Source organism: Polypterus senegalus, chromosome 15 (assembly GCF_016835505.1).
Source record: "Polypterus senegalus isolate Bchr_013 chromosome 15, ASM1683550v1, whole genome shotgun sequence".
NCBI lineage: Eukaryota > Metazoa > Chordata > Cladistia > Polypteriformes > Polypteridae > Polypterus > Polypterus senegalus.
In genome coordinates this window covers 39,790,490-39,802,770 of record NC_053168.1, presented here as the reverse complement: position 1 = coordinate 39,802,770, position 12,281 = coordinate 39,790,490, and the positions used below count along the sequence as shown (strand labels likewise).

The window sequence follows — 12,281 nt, the reverse complement described above, 5'->3', positions numbered from 1 at the left end:
AGAACAGGCTTGAAGGTCAAAATTGACAGCCAAAGAGATGTTCTGTCAATGCCAAAAACAAATAAAGACAATAGGAAATATTCCAAAAACCAGAAAGACTAAGTGAAGATCTTTTAGTGTAGTGAAACAAGGCTTATCCGTCAAGCTCGGATATGCTAGAAATGCCTAGGTGACCTTTTCATCATCGCCAAATTGACGTCACTATTGAGTGCACCGTGGGGAATTCTGGGCAAGAACTCAATGAAGACAGCCAAAACAGAAACTTAAATAGCGGCACCTAAACAGGAAACAAAAATGGCATTGTGACAAAATGTGGTTAAATAACAAACTTTCTGAAAACAGGTCCTGAACAAAATCAAACCACATATTTGAATTCCTTGGTTCTCAAACCCATATAAACCCAATAAATATTTATACTCAAAAATCATTAAAGCTGAACATCGCAACAAAACCCTGCATACCTTTTCACTGACAAAATCTTCAAGAAAGGCAAACAGTAATCTTTATAATAAAACTCACGAAATAAATATTCAAAAATAGCCCATGGTAAGCAAGTCCAGAGATAAAAGCCTAGCATGAAATAGCCAGGGTTTCATCCCTGGATCAACTATCTTTTCATTTTGTTTGCTCTTTTTGTTCTCCTTTGAATATTATTTTGTAAACTTTGCTATTAAATATGTTTTTGTGGTTCTGTATAATATCATTCTTTTATGATATAAACATTATAAGTATCTTTTATTTTATGTTAATTCTGGTAGTTGTTTTTCTGTCCTCTGTGTTATGATATTTCAGTAGTTTACGTTTTCCCTCAAAGACTCAAGTATGCAGTTTTTCTTAAATTTCGGGTTTGAAATTTTCTTTGATTTTTGTTTTTATGTATTTAGTTTAAAAAACAATCATCTGTCCTGCTCGTTTTCACTCTTATCTGCTTTCTGACTAAGATTTCATCTTTAAGTCTTATTTACTCTGTTGCCAGCTCCAACTTGGCAGAACACTCTGTATGCTGAGGCTAAGGTGGTAGGACCCCCTGAAGCTGAAGCTGTAGGACTGCCCCGCATGGCTATAAAAGTTTATAGTAAACTCAGTATTTTTACAGAAGCATTGGTGTTTCTCTACTATTGTTAAATTCTCCTGCAACTTTTGTTTTTTTGGGTTACTACTTTGAGTTTTCGTGTTTCTAAGTTCAATTAGAATTTTTTGGAGTACCGTAAAACCTGGGATTGTGAGTAACTTAGTTTGTGAGCGTTTTGCAAGACGAGCTAAATTTTTGAATAAATTTTAACTTGATAAACGAGCGAGGTATTGCAATACGAGTAGTCCGTATACGCTTTAACGAGCGAGCGTCACATGATCACAACTGAGCCAGCTTTTCCCTCTCTCTCTCTCGCTGCTGGATTGTGGGTAATCGTCTCCCATGCTCGGTCTCAGTCTGCGTGCCTCACTCATATAGTCAACATCCATACGAGTGTATAATGTTTACTACAGCATTGTGACCACGTGTGTGTGCTGTAACATGTGAGTCCCTGTCATGCACCCCAAAACACGAGGCTAAGTCTCAGTACTTTAGCAAAACCAGCTTTATTCAGCTTGAAACAGAAACAGCGCGGTTATTTATTCTAGCGGGATCTACCGCTCTCCTATACACAGACACAGCAGTCAGGCAGGGTTGTGACCAGGTAAGAAGCCAAGTAATACTGTTCCTTTGCACTTATAATGTTCCTTGCATCACCCATTGATGGCGGGCGCTTATACAGCAAACGCGATCTTTTCGTATTCGCTTTTACGGCAAACTACCAGAGCGCTGGAAGCCTGCGGTTGCTTTGGGACACTCTTCTGTGTGTTGTCCCGTGTGGGGCGTGGGGGGGAATCCCAAAAGAGTTTAGAATCCTTATGGTGCATAAAGCATTTGTTGAGACTCTTCAGGCAAAAGCAACTGTCATTGGAGGCGTTCCTTGTTAAAGTCGCAAAAAAAGAAAAAGATTCCAGTGAGCTAACAGATAGCAGGGATTCCATTAGTTTGAGTGAAAGTCGTCCTACACAATAACCCTCCTCCTCTCCTCTGTCTCGTCTCCCTCACACCAGCCACGATTCTTCTCAAAGATAAAGTGCAGGTTAACTTTTATTATGTATTTTTACTTTATATTTTGTATTAATCATTTTTATATGAATATTTTGGGGATGTAGAATGAATTATGAGTTTCCGTTATTTCTTATAGGGAAATTAACAGAATTAACATAAACTGCAATAACTTCATATTTTGAAAATAAAAAAACAAGGAAGAGGAGGAATATAAGAAAATATTTGAAAAAAACAATGATAAACCATAAAAAGCAAAGAGAGAACTGTAACACACACACACAACAGCACACTCTCTTATCTGGGTAATGAACCTCAGTAGCATACAGAATGTTTCATATATTGTGTATAAACCAGAGGAAAAAAATCACGCAGCCACTGAATGTCAAGATTTCTATGTGTTTGGAATTTTTTGAATGGTTGTTTTCAGTTCATCTCTTAATTTTGAATTACCATTATGTTTTTTTTGTATTACAGATACAACACCATGGTGTGCTAAGAAGAGCCTTTTCTGCCCACTGCTATCAGGCAATTCAATGCTTCCACCTGATGTACTCTTTAAGATCAATTTGAAGTATCTGCACAATATACATTTATTTATCGACTGATTGGCTTATCTGTCCTGTGAGTCTGTGTCCTTGTTTTTTATATTTCTGCTGCTGTATACATATGAATTTCCCGATGGGATTAATAAAGTTGATATAATCTAATCTAACAGATTTCACCTGCTGTGAGAAGGCTGAGCACTGGATGTTGGGTTTGGAAAAGGAGTAATCAACCATTTCTTCTGAGGGCGTCTTGTATCTCCAAGAAGATGAGATCAATGTGGGATGTGCTAATGCACAAATAAAAGGTTTACAACACTCTGTCATACATTGAATCAGGCCACTTTACAACAACCTCAAGAGTAATACACCATGACCGCCTGTGTGCTGATACTGTGACATCATTTATGATTCACATATGTGTGCTCATCCACATTTGGGGCAATGACTCTTACATGCTGCCATCACCCACACCAATTCCAGGAAAACCAGTGATTGGCATGAATGCAGCTTGCTTTAAGATTAAACAGCGTGAAGTAATGGGGAACTTTATAAATCTACGTTTTACTTCACAGATTGTAAGGGTATTGAAAGTTGGGTGCTAAATTCGAGAAATTGGAAAGAGAGTTTATGTGGCGTATGGGATTTATTTACAAATATTATTCCATTTCTGTCAATTTAATATCTTTTTAACAGTTAATAGATAGATAGATAGATAGATAGATAGATAGATAGATAGATAGATAGATAGATAGATACTTTATTAATCCCAAGGGGAAATTCACAAAAAAAATATCAGGGGAGAGCGCGAACGCAGTCCCCCACTACCACAAATTATGCAGTCGAGTTTCCGCATTTGGGGAAATCGCAGGGGTCAGCACACCGGAGTGCAATGGATGAGCCTCGCCCTGGGAGAACCACCTTAGTGATCATGGTATCTCCCCTGCCAGGTAAGTCCTCAAGATGTTAGGAGTAGTTTCCTAAATGAGGAAAACTGATAAAATGCTTTTACTTCTATTCTTAAGAACAGCATTTCTCAACCTTTAAGTATTTGCGACGCGAGTTTTCATAACAGTTTTAATCGCGCCCCCGCTAACATTTTTTTGAAATGTAGATGTATATTTTATTATACCTACTTAACTTTTATCAACATTTATCTAATTCTATATTTATTGTTCTAGTATCAGAATGTAGTTTAAATTAATTTGTTTTGGTTTCAACAGATGTTTTTTTTTCATATTTTTGATTCTTGTTTTCTTTTTTTCACATCTTCGCGCCCCTCTAGGGGGACCTGCCCCACAGGTTGAGAACCACTGCTTAAGAGTATAATCAGATTTGTGTCACTCTGAGATTTTCGAAACCAGTTAGGACTCATTTTTCAAACTTGATAAACACAGATACTGTATGCTAATGGGACTGTCCCATAGGTTAGTACAGTATATTATATAACGTCCTTTGATCAAAAAAATTCAACAGTTATAAAGTCACAGAAATACACATATACTCTACCCAGATAGTGAATCAACACAAATATCTGTTCTATAGCCCACACAAAGCCAGCATCATAATATTATTATACTGTAAGAACACCTTCAAGGGAGGAGAATAAAAGAGTAATCCAGGAATCTAAACAGTTAATGATAAAAAATAAATAATAATAGGAATCTGAAGAGAGTTAAAATTGAAAATTCAGAAAATATATGTGAAGGAGGTTTAAAGTGTATTAACTGAAACAAGTTAAGAAATATTGCACTTATTTAATGGTGCCTGATTTCAAGCCGTTCACATTTTTCAAATGTATTAAAATGTAGAAATGAAGGGTTAACAGTGAGTTCCCACTCTTGAATTCTGCCTGAGTTACTCGCTTGATCATTTCTGCATTCATATTAAGGTGTGGGTACTGAGTTAGATGCAGGCCATAATTTGATTTCAGAGAACAATCAAATGAAATGCACTCTAGATAAATGGGTACTGTGTCATGCAGACGACAATGTCCATTTTTTAAAGCGCATCTTTACAAGACTGCATATTGCTAATGTTTAGATTTTCATCTAGTTAGCCAGATGAATGATTTGCCGCATTAATAAGCTCTTCCCGTTTAAATGCAAATCGCCTGCAGATGCAGAACAAACTACTCTCCTCTGTCATGTCTGTAGGTGGAACGAGAAGCTGAGCTTCTTCCTTGATGTCTCTTCAGAACTCGAAAGGCTATTTCGGGCGTGAAGATAAAAGCGGGAATGGCTGATTACAGCATAATAGATTGTGCAATATTCCAGTCTTTGAAATATGACCTTACTTAGTCTGTTTCTATTTCACAGTCAATTTTCTCATTCCCTTAATGAACCAGCATGGTCTTGAGATGCCTTCTGCGGTATGCTCACAGAGGATGAGTGTGGCGAAGATGAATTGTCTGCCAAGAGGTGGTGAAAGAGGCTAGAAGTGTAATTGTCTTCAGTTGCAAATGCAAAAGATAAGGTTCTGTCAGCAAAGTGGATTTTAAGTTGTGAGCACAGAAAGTGAGAAACTTAATAGGCCTCACTTCTCAAAAGATGAAACTGTTACTGCAGTCTATTGGCGATAACAATGCAGAAAATGTGCACTCATCAACACAATACAGTGCTGCTTTTCAGGAACTGAGTTTATTAGAAAATATATTATTATGCAACAAATAAATACAGAAATAGCACATTGTTAGTAAATGAAACAGCAGCAGGTGCCTCCTGCGGGTACCAAAACAAACTGGACCAACATAATCTCTTTATTTTCAGGATTTTGATTGTACGTAGAGAGTGCTAAATATCTTAAAATATAGTATTAAATAAAAAAAAAAAAAACTACATTACATTTACAGGCTATATGGAAAATATCTGAAGGCTGTTTGTGTGGAAATTCTTGGTTTTACTGCATCACAATCCTTTAGAGAACAAAAACTGAACAAAAGTACAGCCTCACTGAGACACTTACCTAGTTTTGTGGACTGTCATGGGTCTCGCACTGAGGTTTCGCCTTTTTGGAAGGGTGTTTTCCTTGTGTTTATTAAGCTATTATTTTTAAGTTGTATTTCTTTTCCCTTATGAATGCTTTGAAATCATTTTACTTTCATTTTTTTTGTATGGTGTCTCCTGATTCACTGGTATATGACAATCCTTACTTATGATATTATATACCGTTCGATTTGTCATGATGTCTCGTTATGAAACACGGTGAGCTTTCGAGGTTTCCCCCTTACTTTTGGCCCTCTAGACCCATAAAAATCCTCATATTCAGACCATTTTTGTACAGGAAATTACACCCTCATGATAAAGAGAAAACCATTACGTATCTTCAGCAAAAATGATCAAAATGAGTTGAAGTTGTGCATGCCATGTCAGCAACCCCAGGGGTTCACCCCTTTAAGGAATATGAGGGGTCAAAATTACTCTAAATGCCACTCCCAGAAGGTTAAAAATGACAAATTTCAAACATAAGCACGAGGGGTATTGTTTTAGACTATTTCAAAGTCAGTGATTGTGAAAGTTTTGTTATTTTCCTTATTTTATTTAGGAAACTAGCACTAGTCACACATATGCGCATGGAAACAGCTAAAGGGCCTACAAAATGGTAATTATACACCAGACCAGAGTGTGCTAACTGTCTCTCTCAGTCTCTTACAGACCATTCTCGGGAAATCCAACAATGACATCACTTCCGGTCAAGAAAACGCCACTTCCAGTTCTGGCACAGACGATGACGTCATTTCCGGTTAGGAAGACGTCACTTCCAGTCATAAAGACACCACTTCTGGTTCCGGCACCAATGATGTTTTATCAGTTAAAACTGCCATCTTGTCTCCATGCAATCAGTTCTGTTCTGGACTCTGTTCTATGCACAGCATGCTACTTTAAAACAACTTTTGCAGCTGGGAAAACAATATATAAATTTACAAAACGAGCTTACACAGCTAGTTGTTTTATATTTCCTGATTGTACTCTTAATTTTTTAACTTTTTTTATTTGGATTTTGTTTTTCTTCTCTTTTATTTTGTACATCAAAGTCAGAATAACAAATTTTGGATTTATATTGTTTTCTTAATTAAATTAATAAATTCACTATACATAAGATTTGCGTGTAACAAGTTTTTTTGTTTTTTTTAGTTTGTCAGGTACCTTTTAGCCTTATATATGTGATTCTAAATATTCTGTTTTTGAGATAGATAACCCATTTTAGACATTTTTAGTTTGTAACTTATTTTAAATGGATAAAAAACATTCTGTGTCTTTTTCCAACCATTCAACACATTTTTTTTGTTGTTGTGAAGATCTCCATTATGTGGAGTGGATGCCCACTGGAGCTTCTTGGAACACATCATGCACTTTCGGATGTATCTCAAACACAGATTATCAAAATTAATTGGTGTGTGTGTTTGCTAAGTACTGATTTTGATTACAGACCTTTACCCTTGTTAATTTTTTATTGTGGTTTCTTGAATTAGTGTTTATGATTTGTCTTTTTGCTATGTTCTCACTGGTTATGAACTCCGACTATGTCTTTTTATTCTGGTCCCTTTGAAACCATACCTTTCCTTCTGCCAACCAAAGGAGAACTGTGATAGAACGGGTTGGCTCCAAGCTCCCACTTCCCATTGGGAGCCTTTTTAATCTGCCACCGTCGATAGTCATAACAGAGATGAGCCAGGCAAATGGGGACCCAAACATCCAGCCAAGGGGTAGGTGCAAAAGTTACTTAGTGCTTTAAAATCACAAAACCAAACAGTGTCCAAAGTGCAGTGCAAACGTTCTTCAATAAATAAATAAACAATCCATTAAATAAAATCCTTGTGCAAGTGGTGGTTAAAACCAAATCAATGAATAATTCATTAAAATGAAGTTAAAAGCCCAAGAGCAGGAAATGTTTATAAAATTCTCAGTCCCTGATGCATCCCTGTAAAACAGACATCTCTTCTACTCATCCCTCACAGGATCCTGCAGACAGAGGGGATATCCTGCCAAAAGGCACAGCCAACCTTCTACTCCAGCAAATAGAAAATGAAACCTTCCAAACTGGATACTTTCCACTCTTAAGTGTTTTAATTAAGACAATCAAAAAACGAGTGCCAGTGTAGGGGCAGTTGGGTGACATGAAGCAGCCTTACTTACATAAATGCAATAATGCACTGCAGGAAGGTTAAATTGGCTTCATTTAATGATTTCCTAATCCACCTCTCATAGCTCATTGGAAATGTAATGTCTTATATTATCTTAAACTAGAAAAAAATTTAATTCTCTTTCTGATTAATGGTACACCAATGTCTTAAAATTTTGGAAGTACTCATCAGTGTTATTTTAAAAGAGCTTTCTGGGTGTCTGCTTGTCCTTTTCTACTGTTTTAAGATATTAAAAATCAGGTTGTCTGATATGGGTGAGGAAGGTGGTTGTGTTTTTCTAGTCTTATTGATATTATTTTTTTGTTTTTTTAAATACAATGATTGCACTGTTATATTGTTTATTCATGAGCAACTCTGAATGTACTGTGTACTGTAATATGCAAATAACATTTCACTCTGCTAAAAATACTGTAATGGGACAAGATGAATGAAATACTGGCTGCAATGCCAAGGGCTTGGGCAGATAACATGATGCCAAGGTACTGTGGGGTATGTAGAAAAGTGGCCCTGTTCTGCTGTTTGTGTTCCTTGACAGTCACTGTAGTTACGAAAGTAGGAGGCCTGTACAGAATTAAGTAAGGTTTGTATGTGCGAGCAGATTGATTTGTTTTCTGATCAATAATAAACTGCCGATAACTTGACCAACAGCCTTCTTCAAATCCACCAATAATGTAATCAGGATTTATAAACCTCTTTCATTTGAATACAAATGCGCATTGTTGGTCTACTGTTCTGTGGTTAAAGTGAAATATTTATCACCACTTCTGTATACAAAGTTTAACTATTGCCCCTTCACTTCAAAAAATGAAAATGCAAAAAGTATAAAAAATAAAACAACTTTCTAAATAAGTGCTGTTTTTTATTTTACTTCAGTGAGGTAAGGAATATGTACTTTACAAGAGTTCTGGAACACAAATTCTTTGATAAGTCAATACATTTTGTAAAAAGGAAAACAGGATTTAATGACTTGATTTAAAACCTTTTCACTTGTTTAGGTTTCATTTTTCGCAGTGTTGTTTCTCTCTTCAGTACTCATGCATAGTTTTTCTCAGAGACGCTAAGAAATGTTATTCCTCTGTAACTGCAACAAATCCGGCTGCACCCATTAGAAATGAAGAAGTCTACCTCAGTCTGCCAGCCTTTAAACACATTGCAAAAAAGAAGAACTTTTCCAACCATGACACCCCTACGATTTACACTGCTTTCTGTATTTCTTGGTACTGTTCCTTCATTCTTGAAGTCTTAACACTTTTTAAGGACTATAGGACTTCAGCTACTGAAATGATTTGCATCCAACAAAGTACTTCCATTACTGCTCACATTTCCCAAAACTCAATGCTACTCAATGTGTTAGTCTAATCTGTGAATAATTTAACCACGTTTAGCTGTTTTTTTTCTCCCGCGCTAAGAACAGCGTTGGTATTGTTCAATCTACCTTTCCTATGTCATCAAATTGTTTTCCACCCCAAAGTCAACCTCAGCCAACTGGCCATTGTGGAACTACCACACTGTTAACTTGCTGGTGTTGATTAGTCAAATCTACTCAAAGAGAAGAATAACAAAATAACATTAGTTGTTTGATCACTACATTGCTGGTTTCTGTTTTAGAATCATTGAGCAAACTCAAGGTTGTTTTTCAAACTGGAATTCTTGTCCAAACCTCACTTATACACTAAAGTCCACAATCAAAAACAAGCAGTTTTCTACGGATGTTTATTTGTACCAATCAAAAAAATCATTGCATTATTTTGCAAAAGTAGTGTGAAAAGAATTAGTTTATTTTGCAATAATTATTGTTATTTTGCTAAAAGATATTGCCTTCTGCCATCATTGATATTGTGTTTGTGTGTGCGTCTTTTGTCTAGTGACCAACAGTAACCCAACATACTTGGGACTTCTCAACCACAAAAAGTCCCAAAAATAATTCTAAATGCCCACTAGAGTGGGGGAAATCAGTTAAAAATAGAAACACAGGATCTTTATAAATAAAACATTAATTCATCAAAAAATGTTGTTCTTGAGAAAGGCTCCAAGGTTCTTATAGGAAGCAGCAAGAATTAGCAAACAAGTCCCCAAAACACAAATCCAGCAAGAATGGTTATAAAAATCAAACAAACAAAAACAAACAGAGCATTAAGGTCAAAAATCCAGGAAATCACAAAATGGCATAGTAATTTACCAAAATAGTAACTCATAGAAACTCACCAAAACCACCAAGCTTATTCAATGAACCGCAGGGGACTGCGGGTTTTCCCCAGCCTTTATAGGGCTGAGGCATAAGTGGAGATTTAGGGAGGTCCTGCCCCCTCAAAGTACAAACGGATGCACCGATTATTAATATAAATCTCACCAATAAAGGGTTGTTTTATTCCTCAGTTTCTTTAAGGTCACAGTTAATGCAAATACAGTATGTGAATAATCAACAAATGTGGTAATTCCTATATAAGTAACTCTAACTTGCATGTCAAATGCCCTCGATACAGAGAAACATTCTGTATTACATAAATTATGGATTACTGCACTGTTTTAAATTTAGCTTGAGAGAGGTCACGTCAACTTGAAGATTTTATATTCAGCATTTTCCTCTTTTACATGTCAGATAAGCGGTTGGCAAAACAGACTCTCAAGTAGAAATTTAAAAGACTGCAAAGTCACTTCCTCGTGTCCGTATGCCCACATCTTATGACTGAGTGTGCCATCTGAACATGCAGTGCTGTGGTGGTCTGAGCAGACCTCAAGAATGTGCCACACAAGGCAAACAAAAATGTCTCTTCGGTGAAGTAAATAAAAAATAAAAATGCTGCAGCTTTCCATCAATCCATCCATTTCCTAAACCAATACCTACATTTTTGCAGTACCTAAAGTAAAGTGTTACCCACCATTCCAATACGCTTTGTATACAGTATATGGAGAAATATGGGCAAAAACACAAAAAAAGAAAGTTTCTTTAACAGTTATAGTGGCTTAGGTTAGATCAGTGGCCTGTTTGGCCTTAGGACCAAGTATAATTTATTTGTGTTCAGTGATTACTCTTTATTAGTAGTACTAGGGTGTTGTACCGTGTTAGCCAATATGGATGTAATGGGAAGTCAAGCAAAATGACACCTTTTATTGGCTAATTAGAAAGATTACAATATGCAAACTTTTGAGGCAACTCAGGCAAGAAGGAACCTTGTATATTGTAATCTTTTTAGTTAGCCAATAAAAGGTGTCATTTTGCTTGACTTCTCTTTATTAGCAGTGATTTTAATTTAAATTAGGCAGCATTTTGTCCTGAGTGACCGACATTAACAAATAATAGTAAATACATAGGTACCATTTAAATACAGTATACATAATAGATAAAACACACATGGTAGTCATCCAGATACAACTTGATGCACGATTGTTTGATGCTCGCATAAATTAAGCACTCATTAGACTTTTTACTGAGTAACTTGGGCTTGTTTGATTTTCACAAGTTTATTGAAATCGGGGGTACATAACGAGAGTTATATAGTATATTTTAGTTTGCAGGCAGATGATGTTTTTTTTTATACATTTGGCAGTTTGATGTGCCACAAGACGATTGCCCGGAGTCCCTGCTGACTTGTTGTCCAAACAGGCTGGAATATTTTTTGTGAAGCTTCAAGATTCTAATATTTTCTTTTAAAACAGTATACCTCTGCATACTTTGATTTGGTAGTACACCCCAGATAACGTACCATAGCTGTTGCTGTGCTTTAGATGACCAGCGTTGTATGTTCTTGAAACATTCCTGTTTGGTTCAGGTGTTTAGGATGAATCTTGTGAGGTTGATAGGGAATTGGAAGTGTTCAGAATAGTTGAGGTTACGGGGCATTTGAGGAACTTACTTGGCCATGTTTGTTGGCTTTCTCAATGAAGCCTGCGATGTGTAACAGGTTGTTGTCAGCTCGTAACAGGACTTATGTCAGTTGTTTTGTTTCCCCAGTATGCAAAATGTCTCTTTGGTTGGGTGTAGAACAAAAAACTGGAATCAGTACCTCCCTAGAACATTAAAACAGTGGCTGATTAATAATTTATTTTAAACTTAAGCTGATGACTTATCTAGGGCATCCAGTGACCACCCTATAAGTGAAGAAACACAGATCTAGATCACCCTGGAAAAAGAAGAGACAAAAGAAAATATAAAGCTTCCAGACCAAACTTCGAGCCCCTAGGCCACAGAGTGATGAAGGCTTAAGCAGAATACAAAACGAGGAGATGTTTCACCCATGCTGAACTCTAGGAAGGCAGCGCTTTCTTTCAATGTACTGCGCTGACATTGATTGTCCTGATTAGATTATTCTTCATTTATATGAATAGCAAAAGTTAAAAAAATGAACTACATCCACATGCAAATGACAGATATATTAATGGCTCAATAAACAGTAAATCAAAACAGTCAAAAGAATGTCACCATTCATAGCAATCTGCATATCAATAGAAGGCCAAGCCATTATAAAGTGGATAATTTTTTAATGGTAAAAAAGCTAAATGTGATGGTTTTGTAGAA

The 12,281-nt window shown here is 36.3% G+C and overlaps 1 non-coding gene across 1 annotated transcript; it reads right to left on the bottom strand.

The window, feature by feature from the left end:
* Positions 1–3,418: 3,418 nt before the first annotated feature.
* LOC120516205 lies at positions 3,419–3,580 on the bottom strand. The gene has a single exon (XR_005630800.1). It is a non-coding gene; the product is annotated as a U1 spliceosomal RNA (small nuclear RNA).
* Between the last annotated feature and the right edge of the window lie 8,701 nt (positions 3,581–12,281).